The sequence below is a fragment of the Dendrobium catenatum genome, unplaced genomic scaffold, assembly GCF_001605985.2.
Source record: "Dendrobium catenatum unplaced genomic scaffold, ASM160598v2 fragScaff_scaffold_586, whole genome shotgun sequence".
Taxonomy (NCBI): domain Eukaryota; kingdom Viridiplantae; phylum Streptophyta; class Magnoliopsida; order Asparagales; family Orchidaceae; genus Dendrobium; species Dendrobium catenatum.
Genome location: NW_021319048.1, coordinates 1,246,282 through 1,265,177, shown reverse-complemented (window position 1 = coordinate 1,265,177; position 18,896 = coordinate 1,246,282).

Genomic DNA, 18,896 nt, shown 5'->3' with positions numbered 1-18,896 from the left:
CTATGGCATAGGAGACTATGCCATGCTAGTATGAAAACTCTTAGAAACATCACTCAGAAAAACCTAGTTAGAGGTGTACCTAAGTTAGACTTTACCAAGGATCACTTATGTGATGCTTGCCAACTAGGAAAATAAGTCAAATCATCCTTTCACTCAATTAGAGACGTGATCACCTCTAGGCCACTAGAAATTCTACACATGGACTTATTTGGACTTGTTAGTACAGCCAGTCTAGGTGGAAAGAATTATGGATTTGTGATTGTAGATGACTTCACTAGATTTACTTGGGTAAGATTCTTAGCACATAAAAATGAGTCTTTTGAGGAATTTAAAGTATTCTCCACATGGATATGATTCAACGAAAATTAGGTTGTGAAATATCAACAATCCATAGCGATCATGGTGGAGAGTTCCAAAATGATAGGTTTGAGTCATTCTGTCAAGAGATAGGAATAGAACACAATTTCTCAGCCCCTAGAACACCCCAACAAAATGTATAGCATAAAGGAAGAATAGAACTTTGGTAGAAGCTGCTAGGGTAATGTTAACAGAGTACACCCTTCCTAGATACTTTGGGGCAGAAGCAGTCAACATAGCATGTTATGTTTTAAATAGGGTGAACATTAGATCTAAGCTGAACAAAACTCCATATGAACTCCTTAAGGGTAGGACACCAAACCATTCACATTTACATGTCTTTGGGTGTAAGTGTTTCATCTTGAATAATGGTAAACATCCCTTAGGAAAATTTGATCCCAAGTTTGATGAGGGTGTCTTCTTAGGTTATTCTTCTGTAGGTAAGGCCTATAAAATTTTTAATAAGAGAACCCTTGTAGTAGAAGAGTCCACCCATGTGGTATTTGATGAATTAGATAAGCCATCTGAATCTAAAATTTAAGATGATGAAATAGAGGCAATTCAAGGAGTAGAGACTATGACCTTAGGAGAAAGGGTCGAACCTCAGAAAGATTTGCCTAGAGAATGGAGATATTCTTCTAGTCATCCTAAAGAGTTAATTTTAGGAGACCCTTCAGAAGGTGTAAGAACTAGGCATGGACTTAGGAAGGAGGTTAGTCATTCAATATTCATCTCTATGATAGAACCTACAAGTATAGATCAAGCCTTAGGAGATGAATTTTGGATTCTAGCAATGCAAGAAGAGCTGAACCAATTCAGCAGGAATGATGTTTGGGAGTTAGTCAAGAGACCTAAAGAACAAAGTGTTGTTGGAATAAAATGGGTCTTCAAGAATAAGGTGAATGATTCATGAACAATAATAAGGAATAAAGTAAGTCTAGTAGCTAAGGGGTACAACCAAATTGAGGGAATAGACTATGAAAAAACCTTTGTCCCGGTTGCTAGACTAGAAATTATAAGAGTGCTCTTAGCTTTTGCTTGCTTCAAGAACTTTAAGTTATATCAAATAGATGTAAAGAGTGCCTTTCTGAACGGGGTAATTAAGGAAGTGTCTATGTTGAGCAACCCCCCGGATTTGAAAGTTCTCAATTTTCAAACCATGTATTCAAATTAAATAAGGCACTGTATGGATTAAAACAAGCACCTAGAGCATGGTACGAAAGACTTAGCTCATTTCTATTGGATAAAGGAGTTAAAAAGGATAGTGTAGATACTACACATTTTTTATAAAAGGTCAAAGAAGAAATTCTCATTGTTCAGATATACATGGATGACATTTTATTTGGATCTTCAGATAAAATGTTATGTGATGAATTTTCAAAAATAATGAGTAATGAGTTTGAAATTAGCATGATGGGAGAACTTAATTACTTTCTTGGCTTTAGCGTAAAACAAATGGATAATGGAACTTTTCTTAGCCAATCAAAGTATATTAAGGATATCATAAAGAAATATGAAATGGATAGTGCTAAACCCATGAACACCCCAATGAGTTCAACAATTCAATTAGATAAAGATCCTAGTGGAAAATCAGTAGATCAGAAAAAATATGGAGGAATGGCTGGGTCCCTTCTTTACTTGACTGCCAGTAGACTGGACATAATGTTTAGTGTGTGCCTCTATGCCTATTTTCAAGCCGATCCTAAAGAGTCTCACTTAACTGCTATCAAAAGAATTCTTAGATATCTACTAGGCACCCCAAAATTAGAAATTTGGTATCCCAGATATAGCACTTCCTTTGAAATCCTAGGGTACTCAGATTCTGACTTTGCAAGATGTAGGATAGATAGAAAAAGCATCTCTGGTACCTGCCAATTCATAGGACAATCATTAGTTTCATGGTCCAGTAGGAAATAATACTCAGTAGCACTTTCCACAGCAGAGGCAGAATATATTGCAGTAGGAAGTTATGTTGCACAAGTACAATGGCTAAAACAACAAATTCTTGATCTTGGCTTACCTGTAAGAACCATTTCAATTATGTGTGGCAATATAAGTGCAATTTACATATCTAAGAACCCAATTCAGCACTCTCGAACAAAACACATAGACATTAGACACCATTTCATTAGAGATCACGTTGCAAAGGGAGATATAGAATTACATCACATCGCTACAGGAGATCAACTAGCTGACATATTCACAAAACCTCTAGCTTTCGACATCTTTAGCACCTTGACGACTACATTAGGTGTCATAGATATAACTGTATAAAAAAAATAACAAAAAAAATTTAAATAGGGCTGCTCCTGATCTTCACACACTCACTACACATAAAGCACCAAACTTGACTCTGAACTATCGTACTATACGATACACCATTTGTACTGTACGGTATACTGTATTCTGCACAACACATATCAACCAGTAAGTTTCGTCTCTGTTGATTATACTTTACGACCTCCATCATACTGTACGATAAATTATTGGTCATCGTCCGGTACGATATCTCCACTTCGTACTGTACGCGCCACGTCAGCGACCGAATTGGGATGAATTTAAGCGTTATGGTACGTTATTATTGCATATCGTACTGTACGATATACATACGTCGTACGGTACGATCCACCTCAGCTAATGGATAAGAACGAAATAAAGGTGTTCGGTACGATATTAATGCAAGTCGTCCTATACGATACACCTGTTCGTACAGTACGATATGTTTGGTCAAAAGTCGTACTAAATTCCTCGGGACGATCAATATTCCTCTGATCGTATTGTACGATATATATCATACTGTATGTTTTGACCTACTTTTCCCGATACGAACCATCAGAGCAATTATTACTACATCGTACTGTACGATTTACTACCATACTATACGATATGGGGAAAATTCTATAAATTGCCTGGTTAGGCAGCTGTTTTCACTCACACTTTCCTCACTTTACTCATACCTCGTCCTTCTTACATTTCACATCGTCCTTACTTCACTCTACAAGATGTCTAGCTCCAGCAAGAGAGGCCATTTGGCAACTGCCAGTTCGTCCTCCTCAAGTCGTCACAGCGCTCGGGTCTTGAGTGCTCAAAATGAGGAAGCCTACTATAAGTATAAGGCATGTAAAATTACTCCTTTCAGAATGCTTAATCAGGCTGCACTGAATTTCTAGGTACTTAACCTCTTTGCTTCCACCACCTTTCAGTTCCTCCTCACCCTAGCCTTTCCGTAAAACTCCGAACTTTTATTAGAATTTCTAGCCAATCTCACCTACACTGTCGACACACCACTTTTCACTCTTTTGTTTGTCGTCAAAACGTAGAAATCACCAGAGCCGACATCGCCCAATATATTGGGCTATCCACTGAAGGTCCTAGGGTCCGTTCCTTCCTTACAAATGACTTTGATTGGAGCGATGTTAATCGAGTCCTTATAAATGCCGCTTTCTATCAACATCAACCTCTCGTTTCTTCTCTAAATAGAAATACACGCTTAATTCAACATGTCCTTAGAACCTCCATAATTCCCAAAGCTGGCGACCGGATCAACATGACCCCTGTTTTATCTGTTGCTACCTATCTCATCATGTCCAACACCAAATTCGACGAGGTCGATCTAATTGCTGACTACATTTTCCATATGACCTTCGTTCGTCTCCCTACCACATACAAAAAACAAAGTATAGCTCTTGGCCACCTTATAGGATATATTCTCCAAAATAAATATCAATTGACCTATCCTGGTGAACCCGACAATCTTCCTATTTTCTATATTGATGCCTCTTTCCATATTCTTTTTCATCGGTGACAAGAGCAATACTTTGTTTTTGACTACGAAGAAGGAGAAGATTCCACAGCCACTGCTCCAGCACGTCCACTACGACATGCACCACCTTGAGCACCGGCACCAGCACAAGATGATTTGGTCGCACGCTTCGACCAACTTCAGACTCGTCTCGACACCCATATTCAGGAACAACATCAGCAACACGAGACATATATGCAATGGTTTGGAGAGCACTTTACTGCTATTGAGCAATGTTTTGACACTCTTTTTCAGTACTTCCAACCAAATCCACCTCCACCACCACCTGATCAGGATCCTCCTCTTTAGATTGTATTTTTGTTGTACTTTTATTTTCGTGTATGCTCCTCTTTTTGTGCTGTCAAAAGGGGGAGAAGGTTGTTGTATTGTCTTTTATGGTTAAATGCAAGTTTTTTATTTCGCACTGCATTTTCTTTATTTTTTGTACCTTTCTTTTTCTCATGTTTAAATCCAAAAAAAAAAATGCCTTTAACACTTGCTTACAACAACTATTATTTGACATCATCAAAAAGGGGGAGATTGTTGCAACCCATGACCCCAAGCTCAAGATTTTGATGATGACAAATAATAATTGACTTGAGATTCATTGAATATTATTTGCTATTATCCGTGAGTATTAACATTTCAGGAAGATCAAAAGCTACTCAGGACGATAGGAAGACTCAAGGATGGGTAGATTAGGAGTAAGAGTCTGCAATGTATTTTCTTTTTTATTTCATTTTTTATTTTCTTGAGTCTGGCCACAAAATGCATAGAAGCTCGAGCAACCAAGCAAACACACAGGGGGAGAGGTTTTAAATGTAGAATGTAATAGAATTTCTTCTCTGGAGATCGTACTATACGATGATAATTCGTAATGTACGAACAGAGGGTTGTAGCACGGTTCTGTGAATAGATCATACCGTTTGAAATTATATCATAATGTACGATATGTTCAAATGCAAAACCCTAGCCGTTGTTTAACTTAAGTAAGAAATTTTCTGCCATTCGTACTGTACAAACTTGTTCGTACTGTACGATTAGTTTTAAATACTTACTTAACTTAACCCCTAATTAGTGCAAGAAATCTAGGCTTAATTATATTTTGAACATCGTACTGTACAAATCAATTCGTATAATACGATGAACAGAGATGAATTATAATCATCTCGGATATCGTCCTGGACAATCAGTTGTTTTTGTCACATTGTATTGTATGATGTATATCGTACCATACGATGAACAAAGACGATGTCTGATCGTCCCGACCATCGTCTTGTATGAACTGTGTTGTCATGGATCGTACCATATGATTTAGTATCGTACTGTACGAATATTTTTGAACTGTTCGTACCACTTCGTATTAGGACGAGGTCTATTTATGACGATCGTACCGTATGATTGTAGAACCATACTGTACGATAGTAACGACTACTTTGAGATTTCAGGGTTTTTGGAGCCCATTTTATGTATCAAAAAAGTAATTTTTTCAGAGAGCATATGAGAGAGGAGAACAAGGTTAGAGAGGGATTCCAAGGCAGAGAGCTCTAGAGAAGTTCTTTAGGGTTGAGAGAGGAAGGAGAAGATGAGCGTTGTGAGGGAGAAGAGGTGTGAGGGAGATCACACGGTTCCTCCGAACTTGCTGCATCTTGCTCCTCTAGTGGCCCTAGATGAATTTGAGGGAGCATCTCCAAGGGAAAGGCTCGTCTACATCAGTGACCTCTAGGTACTCTGCCTTCTCCAGGAGGGAGAAAAACGAGAAGGTTCTCTGCCGTCGCTAGGAGGGCGAAAATAGAGTTTGGAACTCCGCCTCGTCAGGTTGGTGAAAGGGAGGTTTGTAAAGGCTTCTCCGCCTTGCCGTGTGGGGCAAAAGGAGAACTATAGTTGGTAGTGAAAATCCCGGAGCGGAGGACTCCGGGGAGTGGACGTAGGTCATATTTTGACCGAACCACTATAAAAATCTTGGTGTATTTTTTCCTTACTGTTTTTTCATTATTGTGTGCTTTTTTAATTTTATAATATTTGCCTTGAAAATTTGGAAAAAAAAAGTTGTTTAATTTTTCATATTAAAATTCTAAAACAACGAAAAGATTTAGAACTCTTAGTTTTTAATTGTTGGCAAAAAGTTTTCACAATTCACCCCCCCCCCTCTTGTCCATCTAGTAATTTCAATATCCTATTCTTGTAGTAGATAATACCATAAGTGGATACTTGTAATTTATATTTCTTAATGGATTTAATCTAGTCAATCAACTTTTAATATTTTGTATATATATTTTAGGCTTCTTGAATATTTATTTGTAGAGATAATTATATAATCTTGTTGGTAACTATTTTTTTCTAGTAGTCTATCGCTATTGAGTAGCAATCAAATAATATTCAATCATACAGGCACACTCGACACTCAGAAAAATAAAAAAAATTAAAATGGAACCATTAGTATTCTTATATTCTCCCCAATGCCAATAGAAATCCATAGCATTTTTCCTTAGTAGTGTTAATCAACTACAGCGCATCCTTGAAGCAATAAATTTTTCTATTACTCTAGAATATGTAACAACAACAACAACAACAACATCAAGCCTTTATCCCACTATGTGAAGTCTGCTACATGAATCCTTTTTCTCCATTGTGTCCTATTAAAAGTCAAATTATCATTTAAACCTAATAAAGAAAGGTCATTCCGAATATTTTCTAACCAAGTCTTTTTTGGTCTACCCCTACCTTTCTTAACATAAGTCAAATCTAATACCTCTACTCTCCTAACCGGTTCATCGAAAGGCCACCATTTTATGTGACCAAACCATCTAAGGCGACTCTTTCTAATCTTATCTTCTACTGGAGCTACTCCAACCTTTTCACGTATATGCTCATTTTGTATCCTATCTCTAAGGGTAAAGCGACTCATCGACCTGCGCATTCTCATCTCTTCCACCCCTAACTTAGTATTATGCTTCTCTTTTAATGGCCAACATTCGGCACCATAAAGCATTGCAGGCTTCACTACCATCTTATAGAATTTTCCCTTAAGTTTGAGGGGTACATTTCTATCACATAACAAGCCCGATGCATTCCTCCACTTTAACCATCCAACTTGAATTCTGCTGATAATATCCCCATCTATTTCACCATCACTCTGAACAATTGATCCAAGATATCCAAAACATGTACTCTTATTAATGACTTGATCGCCCAAAGTCACAATCCCCTCACTAGGTCTATTACTACTAAAATTACACTCCATATATTCTGTTTTAGATCTACTCAAGAGAAAACCTTTAGACTCTAAGGTTGACCTCCATAATTCAAGTTTACCTTCAACTCCCTCTCTAGTCTTATCAACAAGAAGAATATCATAAGCAAAAAGCATACACCAAGGTACATCCTCTTGCAAATGTCTAGTGAAAACATCCAAGACTAAAGCAAAAAGATATGGCCTTAAGGCTGATCCTTGATGTAACCCAATTGAAATAGGGAAATACTTGGTCAATCCACCTTGTGTTTGAACACAAGTAATAGATCCTGCATACATATCTTTAATGATTTGAATATAAGCATTATTGGCTCCTTTCTTTTTAATCTAGACCCCATTTTAAATTTTTTTTTTCCTCTTGACAGGATGTTCAATTTTAAAATTAAAATTCAAAAGTTAATCTCAAATTCACCAAAGAAGATCAACATTTCAAAATCTCTTTCCAAATTACCCCAAACAATTGCAAATCACTCAAAACTAGTAGGAAATTGGAATAATCCTCAACCATTATTAATGAACCCTATCCCTTCTTATCCCATAGGATTTAGTCAAAATAATCAGCTCAGAGATAGTAAGACATATTTGAGGACTTGGTAGGTAAAATGGGAAACAAATTGCAGAGTTAAGATGCTTTTATTAATAATTTAAAAAATAAATTAAGATAGCTTGCAATATCCTTTAGAAGTTGGTTAAATGGAACCTTAACCAATGCTTTTGAAGTTAATCTAAAGGGAAAAGAGAAAGATCATAACTTGGAGAATTTATGGAGTAGTAGTGATACCACCTTGCCAAAATGAAATATCTAGGGAAGTCTGGATGAATAAATAAACCTAGCTTTGCTGTGAGGCAATCCAAATTTGTTATGTGTTGATGTGTATATGATCAATTTCTATTTAAAATATTATGTTTTGTTATTTTTAATACTATTGTACTTTATTTTAATTGTTGTTTCTGTTAGTTAGTTAAATTTCAATTAATTAATTTTTTTTCATTTTTTGCTTATCTATTGAAATGTCCTCTAAATTTTACAATTGGATAGTTAATTTATCCAAAATAAAAATAGCAATTAATTTATTCTAAATTAAGAATAATAAAAAAACTATATGTGCTCAATTAAATAAACATACAATAACAATTTATAATTTGAAATCATCATAATCAACTTAGGAAAATTATCTAAGTTAGTACTTCAATTTTGAACTTAAATACTACAACACTTAAGCATTGAATATTGATGGAATGATTGGATAACTAAGTTTAGAAAAAAAAAAAGTACTTTGATTAATTAAAAAAAATTCATTATGAACTCATGTATGAAATTAATAAACGTGCACAATCTTTACATAATTCCAAATTCAGCTTTCCTAAAGGAAGCAAGTTAATTTGATCTTCAAAATTATTACAATTGTACTCAAGTGCATTAAAAAGAAAAGAAGTGAAATGAAAGAGAATCAAAAGGAAAATGAATACTATTTGAACCATTGAAGCTAATTAAAAGTGTAAATTTAATTGTTTGAGGACAAGCAAGAGTTTAAGCTGGGGGGATTTGTTTATGTGAAAATACGTAATATTTTATTGTCTTAAATTTTAGATAATATGTTTATTATTAGTCCATGTTGGGATCAAATTTGTTAGGAAAAAGAGAAAAATTTACAAGTATTGAAGCAGCACCGCTTCACCAAAATAACAACCATTGTAGTGTCATTAACACCCTGGCTCCAAATAAGGACATTGTAGTGTTGAAGTCTCGAGAAAAATATCATTCAATTCAGCACCCCTATGGACTAAACTCAGCACCATAGCTCTTCATAATGGTGTAACACTAGAAATCAACATTGTAGCGCAAAAATCTTAGCAAAATAGCAAATTAATTCAATGTCGGAGCATCAACCTAAGAAGCACCATATCTCTAAATGATGCAAGAGAGCAACGCGGCGCCCAACTTTTGTAGAACCATTGAGGAACAATAAAGGGCTGCATCAGATCAGTCAACCATCCCTTCAGATAAGTATATAGTCGTGCTAGGTCAGCTCTATGTAGTGCTAAGGTGCTAGTTCAAATTATAACCCAGTGAAGCTACCTTTTAGAGTTCCATGGTACCATCTTCTCGGGTATCGTGATGCCTGAGCCAATTTTGTAATAATAAGTGTATATATATATTATGTGCGAGGGTGCTAGAGTTCTAAATTTTTTTGTTAGAGAAGAGGCTCGAGGAGAGTATGGTATAAACTTTAGAGTGGGTGGCTACCATTATAGTGAGCAAGCAAATATTTTAAGATGAAAGGAATGTCAAGAGAAAAGTTTTAAGATAAGATCACTTTAGAAAGGATTCATCTACTTTAACTATTTGGGATCCATTATTTTGAGTGATATCTTATTGCTCCATTTTACTTTTACTTTCATTCTTAAACAATCAATGAAATTTTTATTATTCTATTTTTATTCTATGGACCACTAAAATCATATATTTACACTAATGTTGTAAAAACCTAAGTAATTACTTATATTACCTAGTATGATAGAATGCCTCAATGGAAGAATATTATAACAATTAGGAGAATTAGAATGAAATACTTGCATGCGTAGACATATAATTTTTAGTCTGGTAGGGTCTATGGAGATAAAAAAAACTATAAGTCTATAAATCTTTCTTCACATTATTATAAGCTTGACAAATATCTAATGATGCACATGCTATGATTTATAACTAATTTTGAAGAGCCTACTTATGAAACCTTAGGAGATCTCACTGTAATTTTTCTAAACTACTTTATCAATTAGAATGTTCACTCTTCTTCTTCAATTCTTATTTTAGATATAATACAACACTAATTTCCTTACTTAGGTTAATTTTTGTATCTTTTAGTAGATAGTACTTGAACAATTGTGTGAAGAAGAACACTTCCTTGTGGGATCAACACTCTCTCATAAATACTTTTATTACTTTAGTAACACATGCGCTTGCATTTTTAGTAGGGATTTATATTTGAATACACATAAGGATAAACCACACAAAAATCCTGCATCATCCCCATCAATAGTACCGAAAAAAATTTGTAAAACTTTTTTTAGATTTGGTTGTCTATTTAATGTAATGAATTTTCCATATGATTATACTATTATTTTAGGTGGTTATATATGTTATAATTCATTTGCATAATTTTACGTGCAACATATAGAAATTATAAGTTGAATAGATATGCTCATCTACACATCTAATATAATAATCTTAAAAACTTTTAAGAAATACCAATAAATGGTGTTTATACATAGTATTTATAAAACTTAAAATAAATGGTAATTATGTTTTCTTACTAAATGGTAATTAGGCTTCATTACTAAATTGTATTTATAAAACTTTTTAAAAATTATCATTAAATATATATTTTAAAATATTATAAAAAAAAGTTCATTTACAATATTAAAAATAATTCAAAAAAATTATGTCAGTATATTCATTATGTTTGCATAATGTGTATATTCTATGTGGTAATAACTCATGAATGCCAAGATGCATAGATAAAAGACATGTAAACACTATGTAATTAGTGCATAGTGGTTGTACAATGATTTATGACTTTATGAAGTCCTAACGAGTATACTGAGCATGTTATGGAGTTCTTTAGGTGAATAGTTTTGATTTTTTCTTTTTTTTTTGAAAGAAATGCAATCAGCATTAGATCAATAAAACCAAACAAAGCATAGATACAAGCTATATGAGAGTTGAACTCCAAAACACTTTCCTCCTTTACAATTTTAACAAAGGAAGAAGGAAGAGAGCTCTCACAAAAAAGGTCCCAAATAAAATCATAAGAAAAGGATAGGTTAGCACAAAAATCAGCTATCCTATTACAACTTCTACCAATGCATTGAAAAATTACATTATTCCCAAACCTCAAACCAAAGAAGTCTTCATCTCCAATGTCTCTAAGTAGCTTTTTCTCTTTGCTATACATGTTGAGAAGAAATTGAATGACATTCTTATTGTCCCCCTCTATAATAATGCCTTTGGCATTATTAATACAATTATGTAATAGATATTTTAAAGAGTTAAAAAATAAAGTTCCAGTTGTGCTATATCCCAATGCATCCCATAAAAAAAATGCATGAACAAATCTTCATTTGTGATCTCTAACAATTCCCCCAATCCCCGCTCCATAGTTACTCCTGAACGCAGCATCAATATTGATCTTGTACCACTCAGGTGGTGGAGGATGCCAGAAATCAGTAGACAATCCAGTGGATTGAATAGCATCCAAGTTTTCCGAGACTACTTTGTGCCATTTATCCAATGCAACCAGGCTAATCACATTAGCAGCTATAACAGACTCACTGTCTTCCTTCTTACCACATTTGGTTTTATTTCTATCGTTCCAGGAAATCCATAACAGGGAAAAATAAAGCTTCACCATCATCGGATTTTCTCAGATAATACTTTTAGTTCACTCATACACTACTGGAAAGAATTAAAAAGAGGAATGTGAAAAACCCATTCCCTTAGAATGTAGATAACTTTTAACAGCTTTGGACAATTAGTAGTCACATGGTCAAAATTCTCCACCTCTCCACATCCTCTTGGACACAAACTGCAGTTTGAGACTTTCCTTCTCATCAAAAATTCTGCAGTTGGAATAGCTTTCTTGCATAATCTCCAAATGAATAATTCCACCCGAACATATAAATTCATCTTGTGTATCCATAAGTAAGGATTCTCACGATCTTCCAACTTCACCGTATCTTCTTTAATCAAAGAAGAAATTGTTTTTCCAAAGAATTTATATTTCAGATCCAAGAATTCCTCCTCTTCATCTTGGTGCATATGGATGTCACTAATAACATCTACCATGTCTTTCTCGAAAAAAAGAAGCAACTTCTCTATATTCCATCTACCATTTAGAATAAAATAGTCAAGAGTTGTGTTAACATCTTCAAAGGTAGCAACAAAGGTAGGCCATTTGAGTAAGCTTTTGTCTAGAATCCAAACATCCTCCAAGACATTTATAAGAGTTCCTGTCACCACATTCCATCTGATAACATTTCTTATAACGTTCTAGCCACTACAGATAATCTTCCACGCTGAAGAGCCTCCTTTAAGAACATCTTTTTTCCACCAGTCTTCACCGTATTTGGCCAAAAGATTTCTAACTAAAAAAGAATTTGGACTAATTACCAGATTCCATGAATATTTAGCTCTCATTGTTTCAACACTAGAAATTGTTGAATGGAGTCCCCAACCACCTAATGCTCTTGGTTTGCATAGATCATTCCAAGCCACGTAATGCAATCCATGCTTACCATCTTGATTATTCCAAATAAAATTCCTGCAATATTGGTCGAATTCCTTCAGCACACTTAAAGGAATAAGGGAATGGGATATTAAAAACAAGGGCAGATTACAGAAAACTGATTTTACTAGAACCAGTTTTCCAACTAGAGAAATATATCTATTTCCCCATGAATTTAAAATCTTCAAAGATTTGTTCAATAAGAATTGAAAATCTGCCTTTTTCAATCTCCTTAAAGACAACTTTGTTCCCAAATATTCTAGTTCTTCTACCACTTTAATCTCCATGATTCTTGCAATTTCCTTCTTTCTTCTTCTCTCAACATTTTTATTAATAATCATAGCAGATTTTTTAAGACTCAATTTTTGTCTGGTCCAACCACAATAATTGCTTAATATGATCTTCATCTTCTTTATGCTTTTAATCTTAGCATCATAAAATAAAAGGACATCATCTGCAGAAAGCAAATGAGAGATCTTTTAACATCTAGAAGCAACCTTGATGCCTAAGTCCTTCCCCTCCTGAGAAAGTACATTGGATAGCAATTGGGAACAGATAATAAAAAGAAAAAGGGATAATGGACATCCCTGACGGAAACCACTCCTCCCCACAATCCACTTGGATAAACTACCATTAATAATAATAGTAAATTTTGGCTCCATAATGCATTCCATTATCAGCTTCTTGTACTTCACGGGAAAGCCCAATCTTCTCTTCATCTCATAAAGAGTAGTCCAACACATGCTGTCGTAAGCTTGCTCCATGTCCAGCTTGATGGCAACCAAACCTCCATTTGATTAAGAAATCCTGATTTTATTAGTCAATTCCTGAGCCAACAGTAAATGATCTGAAATACTTCTCCCCTTTAAAAAAGCAACCTGCTCTTCTGAAATAACTTTTGGGATTACCAACAAAAGTCTGTTCAACAAAACCTTAGCCACAATTTTATATATAGAATTGTTCAAGCTAATAGGATGGAAACCATCAGGAGATAATGGATTAGTAATTTTCGGAATCAACATAATAAGTGTTTCTTTCCATTCAGTACACATTTTTCTGGAATCAAAGAACTCTTTAACAACTTTACATACATCATTACCTATAATGCTCTAGTAATTTTTAAGAAAGGAATATGTTATACCATCATGTCCCAGGGATTTGTTGTTGCCAAGCCCTTTGATAACTTCAAGAATCTCCATATCTGCGATTTGAACCTCCAAACTTCTTCTATCTGCATCATTCAGAACAGATAACGGAATAGGCCAATTGTCAGTATAGCTACTCCTTTGCTTCCACTTGTTTTGAAAAAAATTGAAGAAAACCATATGCAGCTCTTCAGGATCTTCAGTGAGTATTCCATCAGCATTTTTAATTTGAGAAATTATTTTTCCATTTCTTCTAGAATTTGCAAAAGAATGGAAAAATTTAGAATTAATGACTCCTTCTATCCACTTAGCCTTTGCTCTTTGTCTCCACCACATATTCATACGTGAAAGAACCAAATTAAGTTCCTTAACTTTAGATCTTAACATCCAAAGCTTATCATCAGTAAGCCACCCCACCGAAGCCTCTTCTTCTTGGATCTGAGATATTTCTTTTTTCGATTTCTCCTTCTCCAAAGAAAAGTCCCTAATTTTTTCCTTGCTCCAATAATACAATTCCATCAATGCTTTCTTACACATCTTATTAAGAATTTCTATATCACTTCCTTGGAAAACCTTTCTCCATACTCTAGCAATAATAAGAGACAAAGCTTTATAAGATATCCAAACATCTTCAAATTTAAGCATCCCATTCCTTTTATAAGAATTATCAAAAATCTTCAAGACTATAGGACAGTGATCAGAAGCTACTCTAGCAAGGTGTCTTACCACAACTACCTGAACAATATTGATGGCTATGGTGTTAAGTAAACACCTGTCCAACCTCTCAAGTATACGATCTCCTCCTGATTCATTGTTACACCAAGTGAATATTGGATCAACAAATCCCACATCATGTAAGTCATTTACATTCAAGAAATCAGCTATCTCTTTGGGACCTTGAGAGAAAACAAATTTTCTTCCACCTCTCTTGTCTTCTTGAGATAAAATGTAATTGAAGTCTCCCCCAACAATCAAAAGGAACTTTTCTATTGGAAACCTCATGTAAACTCCCCCATAACTCTCTCCTATTTACCACCACCTTATTACCATATATAGTTGCAATCATCCACACCCCTTTATTGAAAACATTGAGGTCACCAATAATACACTGATCTGCTTCCTTTAAAACAGAGAAAGAAGCTAGGTCCAACCTCCACAACACCATAATACCTCCAGATAAGCCATAAGATGGAAGAAGATAAAAGTCCCAATCTTCTCCCATAATTTTCTCAAAGGAAACTTTGTCAAAAGCATTGATCTTAGTTTCCACTAACCCCACAAACAAAATACCATGATCTTTAATCACCTCCTTGAGATATAGAGAGGCCTCTTTTTTCTTGGCCCCTCTACAATTCCATAAAGCAATTGAATTCATTAATACAATCTAGGGGATGCCGCCCCTTCCCTCTTTTTACTTCCTCCACCTTCAAAATTCCTTCCTCTCAGAATGTTTTTAATAGGAACAAGAGATTTCACCTCTTTAGCCAATTTCATCTTATTGAATGCACCATTAGCACTTCTATCTTTTCCCATAATACTAACAGAATTATTTCTGTCAACATCTTCAGATTTGTTCAACTTCACAGCATTACCTTCAAGGATTCCTTCATTTATATCTGTAAATTAATCCACATTTATCAACTCTTCATTCAGCATATTCTCATTAACATAATTTAGAATATCAAATTTATTAATAGAATTTGATATATTAGGAATAACTAATTTGGAGATCATACCAAAAACATCTTCAGAAATTTCCTCGCAGTTGACAGATGAAACTTCTCTTAACATAGCATCATCTCCAATCTCTGTATCCTTGTGTCGATCAACTTCCAAAGCCAATTCACCTTCTTCTAACTGTTCTTCACGTACCAAATCAGCTAGCTTTAAGAGGGAAGAGTTTTTCCTGATATCAGGTGGTAAAGGTCGATCCTCTTGAACTACAGTTTGGTTGACATTCTTCTTAACAACTTTTACTTTACTTGATTTCACCACATTGTTTCTTCGAATAGGCCTATTTCCTTTATTGTGATTGACAAGAATCCAAGAACCATAGGACGGTTCATCAACCATTTCTTGCGAATTACTCCTTCCAGCAACTTTATTATTGTTACTATCAACCATCTTTACCTCTTTGGAAATTTTTCTAATTTTTTCACACTCCTCTTTCAGGTGCCCAATCAAACCACATTCAAAACAAAGGTTAGCCACTTTCTCATATTCAACTTTCTGAAAGAATCTTCTAGAAATGCTATCCACCCAAATTCTCAATGGAAGAGGTTGTTCAAGCTTTACTCGAACACATACTCTAGCAAATTCCCTCCTTCCCCATTGGAATAAATTCCCATCCATAATTAAAGTTTTACCAATTCTGGAAGCAATTCTTGCTATATTAACTTCATCCCAACATTGTAAATGCAAGTTAGGCATTCTAACCCATATAGGAGAGGTTAGACCCTTTATGGATAAAGCAGAAAAATTTATAGACCATCTCTCCATCCCGACAATGTGTCCATTAATAAACCATGGACCTTCAGAAGGAACGGCTTCCACCATTTCTTCTGTTTTAAAAGAAGATAAGAACCATCCTCTTCCTAAAGTTGTAAAATGAAATTGGCCCAAATGACTCCATTGCTTTCTTATTACCCAAGCTACCAAATGAGAAGCAAGTTCTCTTCCAAACCTTAATAACCACTGAATTCATTAATTTCTTTGAATTCGAAATCTCCATTTCTTCATTCATCCTTACTGCTTTACCATCATCATATAACAACATTTCATCTTCTTTAAAATCAATTTTGATATACAGCTTATTACTCCAAGGAATACTGTTTCCTATACTAGCAGAAGTAATAGGCATTTCACAATTCACCTTATCCACACTCGTTTTATTAACATCATTCATTAATGAATGAAAATTATTATTACCAAACTCAAAGAATTCGTATTTATCACACTGTGTCCAGGGATTGCATTTGAATTCATAAATCCGTTAACAAAAATTTTCATTCCTGAAGAAGATGCAGCGGGATCCAATGAGTTAGACGAAGAAAAACTTTATCAGTGCCTGGAGTACCATTGATTCCAGATTCATCAACACCTTTGCCTTTGCCTTCCACGTGCTTAATCTTCTTGGGTGCTTCCTCAGAAACATCTTTTATCACCAACGGGCCTTGAGGCTTCAGCCGACGATCCTCCAAATACTGTTTGGACAACAATACCTCATTTACCTTCAAATCAATCTTCGAATTACCAATGAAGGATGGAGATCTAGTCGCCAGAGCCAGTGCTTGCCTGCGACTCTCTGCCGCCATCATCCACACCTCTTCCGTAGAACCAGGAACGAAAATTGGGAAAAAGAAATTTGAATTTTTCTGGGGTTTCTCTCTCTAACGGAATTTCTGGAGTTTCTCTCTCTTGTACTCTCGAATTACCTTAATGAATATGTAAATACATTAATGAGTAAGTTTAGTAGTTTAAAAATAAGGTTTGAGTTAGAGTTTCGTCTTAGGTCATTTATAAATATTGGATTATGAGCGACACAAGGCTTTGGGCAACTCTTGGTTAGATTAAATCTTAGTTGTAAATAATGCATGCAAGTAATTTCATAACCATTAATTTTTTGAATCTAATTTAATCTCTTATGATGATTTAATTAATCTTATACCATGAAAATGGATGAACATATTTTAAATAAAAGGTATTAAATTCTTAATATATGATTCATACTAAATATGAAAATGAATAGTTATGATTTTAGTTGGAATCTCAAGCATTTTTTAATGCATTTTAGTATGGATTAATATATATGGAAGTTCAATTTATAGAAATTCTAGATTATCATTATTTTGTGGCAACTTATATATGGATATCCGAAGTCAAAGTTTGTAGATATATAATAGATTGTTACCTGAATTGAAAAACTAATAGATAAATTTATCAAGGGAGGAAAATATTTCATTTACGTGGCATGTTAATTGCCTTCATTTTTATCATATGGGAAGTCTAAGTATCCTTATTCAAAGAACCAAAATTAAGTCTACGTTATACCTGATGGTTTTATGCTAGATTTACATCATAGAGGATTCCTACCAAGATATTAGTTCTGAACTTTAAGTGGAGGGTATGAGATACATTTCGAATCTTAATGTGGTTCTTCAACAAATTTTAGAACATTAGAAAAAAAAATACACAATGATAAATGAAGAGATGATATTTAATTTAGTTGGTCTATAATTTAGGCTATATTTGGGATAACATTTTAATCCTTTCAAAAGAAGTTATATTGTACAAAAATTTCTAATTCCAAAAATTAAAATAGTCAAAATATTTTATTTGCATAAATTATATGAAATGATAAAAGAGTATTAGACAAAATCAATATTATCATTATGAAATTAAAAAAATGAAATGATTTTATGATAATTGAATTATAGAAGGATATTAAGGGTTTTATGATACTATGATCAATAATAATTAAGTTCTAAAACTTTGAAGTAATACATGACAATTCAAGGTTATTATCTAGTATACATTAGGGGAAATTCCTAAAATCACAAGATATAAATTTAGACTGAAATTTGTTATATTTTTTATTTAGCCATTGAAAATATTTAAATTAATGTGTAATGAATTGAAAGAAAATTAATCAATATTCTTATGAATTTAGCATTAAAGAGCTTCATATGTTGGAGTGAGAAGATCAGTGCATAATCGAATGTATGGATGTTTGTAGTATTTGTCTGGTAGGCAACTCTTTGTTAGGAAAGGGATAAAACTTAGCTATCTTTTTTAGGCATATATCCCTTGTTAAACATTTATATGTTTTTCATTATTGATAATAAACTATAAAATACTGCTAGAATGTACTGTACATTTGTGTATTTTTCATGGAAGTATCGTAATGATGTAAAGCATTGGAACAAGCTTCCTTCAATGTCTTTCATTGTTATGAATGTTCTGTTTACATCTTTACATTCGAGCCTTAATCCTCTCCAAGAAGACTGGAATGGTAATCTGCAATTGGAGTTTGCTAATGTTTAGCATCCCACACA